Source organism: Gorilla gorilla, chromosome 3 (genome assembly GCF_029281585.2).
Source record: "Gorilla gorilla gorilla isolate KB3781 chromosome 3, NHGRI_mGorGor1-v2.1_pri, whole genome shotgun sequence".
Classification (NCBI taxonomy): Eukaryota; Metazoa; Chordata; class Mammalia; order Primates; family Hominidae; genus Gorilla; species Gorilla gorilla.
Window position 1 is genome coordinate 95,868,646 of NC_073227.2, and position 7,288 is coordinate 95,875,933.

At 42.2% G+C, this 7,288-nt stretch overlaps 1 protein-coding gene across 4 annotated transcripts in view; it reads right to left on the reverse strand.

The window, feature by feature from the left end:
• Window positions 1-1,613, reverse strand: part of CDKL2 (cyclin dependent kinase like 2) — a 53,134-nt gene extending 51,521 nt beyond the window's left edge. For 2 of the 4 annotated variants that reach the window (XM_055384505.2, XM_055384507.2), the window contains exon 1: window positions 1,091-1,584. The gene's annotated coding sequence lies outside the window, so the exon portion shown is untranslated. Of the gene's footprint in view, window positions 1-1,081 lie in introns of all 4 variants that reach the window. The other 2 variants (XM_031010561.3, XM_063705319.1) reach the window with 2 other exon arrangements.
• Window positions 1,614-7,288: the final 5,675 nt, after the last annotated feature.

Here is a 7,288-nt window from a genome sequence, read left to right on the forward strand (position 1 = left end):
TCAACTTAAATTATTATTTTACTACCAGTTTTCATAGTAGATTCTACTACAAACTTTTTACAGAGCAGTGTCCCAGACCCTAACTTTCCATGCATTTGACATTTTACCTTCTATTCCACTTCCATTAACTATTTTTTAATAAACTGTTTGTATTTGAAAAAAAACTCCATATAATTCTATCCCTTCTTAATTTTTTTCTCTTCCATTAAGAGAGTATGTTTTATTAAGCACTAGGCTTTAGGTTTATCACACCAATGACAAAAATAGCTTGAATCTATAACCTGGATTATTTTAAAATATTTTGTAATTGATGTCCTCAATATTTGAAAGCACAAAGTGAACCCAAAAAATGACTTTAAGCATGTCTGAGGTGTTCTGAAGCATATCCCAAGCTAACATTAATGCAAGTTGACTGCTTCAAGTTTATTCTCCCAACCAATTGCATATCTGGACACACCACATTGAACACACCTGCTTTTTCAAGTGGCACTGTCCACAAATACTTTAAAACTATCACAGCCTACAAAGCCTCTTGTTTCCTGAAACGGTTACTCATAAACTGTAACTTCTCATGCCTTCTACTCTTGAACGGAAAGGTAATACAAACGAAAAAGAAACCTGGCCAATGGGCAAGGTGTTATTTCTGGATGGTTCTAAAAGCAACAGTTTTGATAAAAATATTTGGAGAATGCTAATTTTTTTATTTTGTTTAAGACAGATTAAAGGGCCGGGAGCGGTGGCTCACGCCTGTAATCCCAACACTTTGGGAGGCCGAGGCAGGCGGATCACCTGAGGTTGCGAGTTCGAGACCAGCCTAACCAACATGGAGAAACCCTGTCTCTACTAAAAATACAAACTTAGCCAGGCGTGGTGGTGATGCCTGTAATCCCAGCTACTTGGGAGGCTGAGGCAGGATAATCGCTTGAACCCAGGAGGCAGAGGTTGCGGTGAGCCGAGACCGTGCCATTGCACTCCAGCCTGGGCAACAAGAGTGAAACTCCGTCTCAAAAAAAAAAAAAAAAAGACAGATTGAAATCTTTTATAGATCAAAGAACGAGATAATAGAAGCTTTAAAACGTACTATACTTACTGTTTCTTCAATCCGTTCGCATAGAAAGACCCAAAGGTTTTCAACTTGGAAACAAATTTGAGGTGAAATGCATACGGCTCGCAGGTCCAAAAGATGTCGCCTAGCAAACTAGCAATTCCAGCGCTGTTGTGATTTCTTCTGCGGACGCAGTCACGAGTCCAGGGCGAAGCAGGCAGGGAGGCAGGTGGGCCTCGGTCCGCCGCAAGCTCACACTTAGGAGGACCACGGGCCACATGCTGTCGTCGTCAAGGCAACTACCTCACTCTGTCCCCAACCATAGGCACAAAGTCTTGGGAGACAGATACGGCCCAGGTCAGAATGCGTTCACGGCAGGCACCAACACCTGTGAAGGCCAAGGGCTAGAGAGCAATTAGCTGGGTGAGAGGCACCACCTCCCAGCTCGTAAGGCGCCCAGTACCTGGAGCCTGGGAACCTGCACCGCTCCAACTACCCCTGGGCGAAGGCGTTGGCCGCGGAGCTGCAAGGGGGGCGGTTCCTCACCCGCCCCGAGAGCGCCAGGCCTCCCTTCTTCTGATTGGCCGAGCCGAGTCGTCACGAGCCATGATTGGCTCAGGGCCAACCACCCCGCCCCTTCACCTAGGGCTCGGCCCAGGTTCTGCTCCCTGACACGCAGAGGCCCTGCGTCCCCACACGCCTTGGTTCTCGCCAGGAGGCGCCTTTCTGCCTTCCCCAGGGGGAGGAGGCGATTGTGATGCCCACGCGAAGGGTAAAGGTGGCGGTTATGTAGGACTGCGAAGACTATGCAAAATGCAATACGGTTTCCCTCACAGCATCGCCGCTGGGGCAGGGGCGGGCGCCGGGCGCCCTGAGTCGCGTAGGCGCGGCCTGACCGAGATTCCATGCTTCCTTTCTGTTCTGGGCGGTGGGGCCAGTGTGAGCCAGGTAGGAGATAACGGTGACAGTTTAGGAGGTGATGATTAGTAGGCGAGGCAAGGTGGAAGAAGGTAGGTGATGACAGACCTGATGTTAGGAGGGACCTTGGGAAGGCCAGTCTGGCCACTGAAAGTGAGGGAAAACACTGAGATAGAGGAAGGGGAAGAGAGGGCATGAGTGGAATGGGAAAGCGCTGGGATGGCTGGGGATCTGGAGGACACGCACAACACCCGCGTATGGCAGCCAAATGGGGTGGAGTTAGGGCTTGCGATAAAACTTGCCTTAAATGCAAAAATGCAGCTCAATCCATGACTGAGCAAGACTGGTAGGTCAGAATCATGCACAGGCTTAAATCACACAGGAACAGAGCTTACCCCATTTTCAAGGAATCTGAGGCAGCGAGGAGGCCATAAGGCCAGTAAAATAACACTTTCAATCATGATAACTAAACGTTCGTGATCATTTTGGTCTCGAAACTACTTTGATTTAGGGAATAGAGTGTCCTGGATAGACAAATGTCTACCATATACCCTAGTCAATATTAAGGTATTAATCATTAATGTTAAGGTATTGATTCCTTCTTGTACATTAAGAAATAGACATTCTTTTTATAGTCTTTTGTGAGTTTGGTTAGTTTGCATTAATCTCCCAGTGGTTAATTACCTTGGTCAAACTGCTTAAAATCTAGTTCCTGAACCTGTAATATTGAGAACCAGACCTGAGGCCTAGTTATGGAAAGAATAGAATTATTTGGTCAATTCAAGATGTGACTCTTAATGTAGCAATTAGCTCTGTCCTTAGCTGTGTCTAAGTTGCGAGAAGCCCTGTCCCATTTGGTACCTCTAGAGGCTATAAGAGAATCTGATGAACTTCTTTTATATGGGGGTAGATTCAGTTTTGTTGGGCCTGAAGCTTAAGAACAAGAGCGCAAAACTATTTTACTTTTGCAACTTTATAATCATATTCAACCGTATAACATTTTAAGGCCCCTTCATGCAAGAGGCCTAGAAGCTTAAATAATCTATTTATATCTCACAGGGAACCAAAGGATAAAGACTGAAAATACTGGATTTGGCGAACAAGTGATGCTTTAGGAAACAATTTCAGCCAGATGCGGTGGCTCATGCCTGTAATCCTAGCACTTTGGGAGGCCAAGGCGGGCAGATCACCTGAGGTCAGGAGTTTGAGACCAGCCAGGCCAACATGGTGAAACCCCGTCTCTACTAAAAATACAAAAATTAGCTGGGCATGGTTGTGAACGCCTGTACTCCCAGCTACTTGGGAGGCTGAAAAAAAGAAAACAAACAAACCAAAAAAAACAATTTCAGTAAGAACTGAGTTTGAAAGCCAGTTGTAGAGGACAGAGGTTATTAAAGACTTACACATTCTGGCCATCTACAGGATTGTTATAGAGAAGGTATTATGTAGAAACAGGATTGTGTTACTATTTTTTCTTTCTTTTTTTCTGAGGCGGAGTCTCACTCTGTTGCCCAGGCTGGAGTGCAGCAGCACGATCTTGGCTCACTGCAACCTCTGCTTCCTGGGTTCAAGTGATTCTCCTGTCTCAGCCTCCCAGGTAGCTGGGATTATGAGACCCCACCACCATGCCCGGCTAATTTTTTTCTTTTTTTAGTAGAGGCGGGTTTTCGCCATGTTGGTCAGACTGGTCTCGAACTCCTGACCTCAGTTGATCCGCCCGCCTCAGCCTCCCAAAGTGCTGGGATTACAGGCACGACCCACCGCACCCGGCGTATTTTTTCTTTTTAAAGAGGGAAATATTTATAGGGAAAAAGAGTGGAGAGAGACCTTAAAGGGGCAAGAAAACGAATAATTAATGAAAAACCAAGGAGAGGTACTGAAGAGTAGGTAATAATATATGAGAAGGGGTTAGGCTTGAAGAGGTTTAGAGAAAACGGAAAAAACTGAGAAAAGTGTAGGGCATACACTGCGGGCCCAGGCCATCTCAGTAAAAGAACTTTATTTTTGCATAAAAAGGTAATGGTGAGATAGAGGCTTGAGGATTTGAGAGCAGAAATATGTTAGAATAGTTAAGAAGTCATTTTGATATAAAAGGAACACAAAATAGTAAAAATGTGCTCACTTGAGCCTGGATACCATGAATTTACAGTGAACCAACTGACACTGTTGCCCAGAATTGGGCAACCCCAAAGGAAAGAATGGAGAAAATAGATGGTATATAAGCCGCCTCTTTTAGAGAACTGGTAATGCAAAAAAGATTAAACAAAGGAGTTAAGGAATTTTAGAACAAGGATCACTGAGAAAAAAAAAAAGGAATCAAAGATGCTGAAGAAAATACCATTAAAATTGCTTGCCATGGGCTCCTGCTAAATAGGAAGATAAATTTTGACAGCAGTTAGCTAATAAACTGAAAACGGAGGCACTGAGGGTCTGGAAGTCATCATAGGCATGAATAATAAGTTTAAAGGAGCAATACAGGAGGAAAAAGTTATCAGAGAAAGCAGTTTGTGTATTCCAGATGTTGGAAATGGCACAGGATGATCAGTTCTAAAGGGTGGAGTATTTGGCTGTTCCTTGGGTAGCTGAAGTTGAGTGGAAAATGTCATTGAGTTCAAAGAAACTTGAGGTCACAGTATGAAAAGTTCATTAACATGAACTACCAAGTAGGACTATAGGGGAAGAGGCTGAGAAAGACATTAATCACTGAAGAAAGTGAAAATGTTCTAAAAATCTAAAGAAAACAGTATGGGAGTGCATGAGGTAGATGTCAAGGGAGGACAGCTTGAGAGATGGCAATGGCAGTGAAATAAATGTGAAATAGATTGAGGACCATATGACCCAGCAATTCCACTTCCAGGTATTATAAGAGAAATAAAAACATGTTCACATAAAAACTTACACACAAATGCTCACAACAGCATTATTAATAACCAAAAAAATAGAAAAAACCCAAATGTCCATCAGCTGAGGAATAAAATTTGGTGTATTCAATTTAATGGAATATTACTCAACCATAAAAGGAAGTGCTGATACATGATGGATGAATCTTGAAAACACTATGCCAAGGGAAAGAAGCCAGACACAAAAAGGCACGTGTTATATAAAGTGTCCAGCCTAGGCAAATCCATAGAAACAGAAAGTACATTAGTGGTTACCAGGGACTGTGGTTAGATGGGAATGGAAAGTGACTACTGGTAGGTATGAGGTTTCTTTTTGGGGTGATGAAAATGTTCTGGAATTAGGAAGTGGTGATGGTTATATAACCTTGTGAATATACTAAAAACCACTGAATTGTATGCTGAAAAAGGTGAATTTTATGTAATTTGTATCTCAACTTAAAAATAATAGACTAGAGGGGGATTAGAAATTAAAGCCTGCCCAGAAATATTTTTCAATGATTTTATTTATTTTAGTGTAGAGTAGACCCATTCTTCCTCACATTAGCAATCATCTCTTAAATTACTCTCCACTACAATCATTTTCTACATATCTTGACATCCAAAAAACAGTGTGCTTGGGCCCTTTTCTTGCCCGTCCACCACTAGTCCCCCCGGGCCCCATGAGATCCTGACTGATGAGGTTTTGGCATCACCTCAATTGAGTCACCAAGTGAAAGGGCCGTAAAATCTGTAGACTACAAAAGGTTCTTCATTATCAGTATATTATAGAACATGCAACTATGAATACATTTCCCCATTCTATTAAGAAAATGGACTGACTTATTTTGAAGTTCTAAGTTTTTTTGATGGGAGGACATTTGCTAACCCTGGTAGTTTAATGACTTGATTACTACATTAAAAGATTATGAAGACAACTAGATTTGAAAACCTAAAGTATAATGTGCCACTTATTTTGCCAAGTTCAACATATATCACACCTTGCTGTATCAGCCACCAGCATCTATACCATAGTGGTTGTGAACATAGGAATCCATTCCTCAAACATTAAAAATACTATATATTCTTTCCTACTTAGATAACCATGGTAATAAATAAAATAGTATACCTTCTGTTTGCACTAGTAACATGCCTCTTATTACCCTCCCTTACTTTCCATTTCCTTCTAGTTTCACCCCATTCCTCTGTTCATCCTTATAGCAAAACTACAGAAAAAGTTGGTGTTCATTAGTTCAATTTCCGATATCCAGTCCTCTCTTGGACTTTATCCTTATTACTTCATTGAAATAGTTCTTACCAAAGTCACTATGACCTACATCCTGCCAAAGACATCTGTAGTGGAGCTTACTAGCTACTCACAATAAGCTGATTTCTCTTTTGCCTGTATGCATGGCTTATTTTTTGCAACCTCCGTGGAAGTTGGGAATGGCTATATGATTGAATTCAAGCCAGTGGAATATGACATGTGTACGTTCCCATTCCTGGCACATAAAAATCTAGCACTCATGATCCTCCATGATCTTTTTCCCTTTTAGTCGGCTATATTAGAGATGATCCCGTGATCTTGAAGCCACCTATTGAAGTTGGTAGAGCCTTCATTCACCTGTGTCCCTAAATAGCTACGCGGGGGGAGGGCCAGACCACTGGTCTTTTCACTGCCACTCTAATACTTTTTACAGGAAGCAGGGAAAAAAAAAAAACTATTGTATCTGAGCCGTTAGACATTTTGGTATCTATTTATTGTAGCAGTTAGCCCACTCTAATTCACTTGCTATTTTATTTGAACTTTCAGCAGCATTTGACACAACTATCTATCCTTTCCTTCTGATAAACTCTTGAAACTTGGCTTTCCATGACACCAATACTTATCATATTTTGTCTCATTGTTTTCTTTGTATGCTCCTCTCCTGTACTATAATCCTAAGTTTTGGAAGTATCTGAGATCTCATTCATCAGCCTCATCTCTTCTATACATACTCTTCTTAAGTGATCTCATCTAATCCAAAGGCTGCAAAGATCTGTTTGCACCACTCACAGCACAGACTTCTCAGAACTCCAGAATCACACATTTAATTGCCTGACATTTCTTCTTGGATATCCAATTGGCATGTGAAACTTAACATAGCTAAAACAGAACTGTTGATTTCCCCTCCACAATCCACTTCTCCTCTTTCCCTATGTGAGTACCATAGCCTGCCATCCAAGCTGCCCCCAAATCCTATGAGTCATCCTTCAATCTTCCCTCCCTCACATTCAAAATCCAATCCCTAAGCAACTTTATAGGTTCTACCTTGAAAACATATCCTGTTAACTGGCCACTAACCACCATCTCCACTGCTACAACCCTTATCCAAGCTACCATTACCTGTCACCTGACAGCTCCTAATTCAGATCACATCAACGTTCAGATCCCTACCATCCCGAGTAA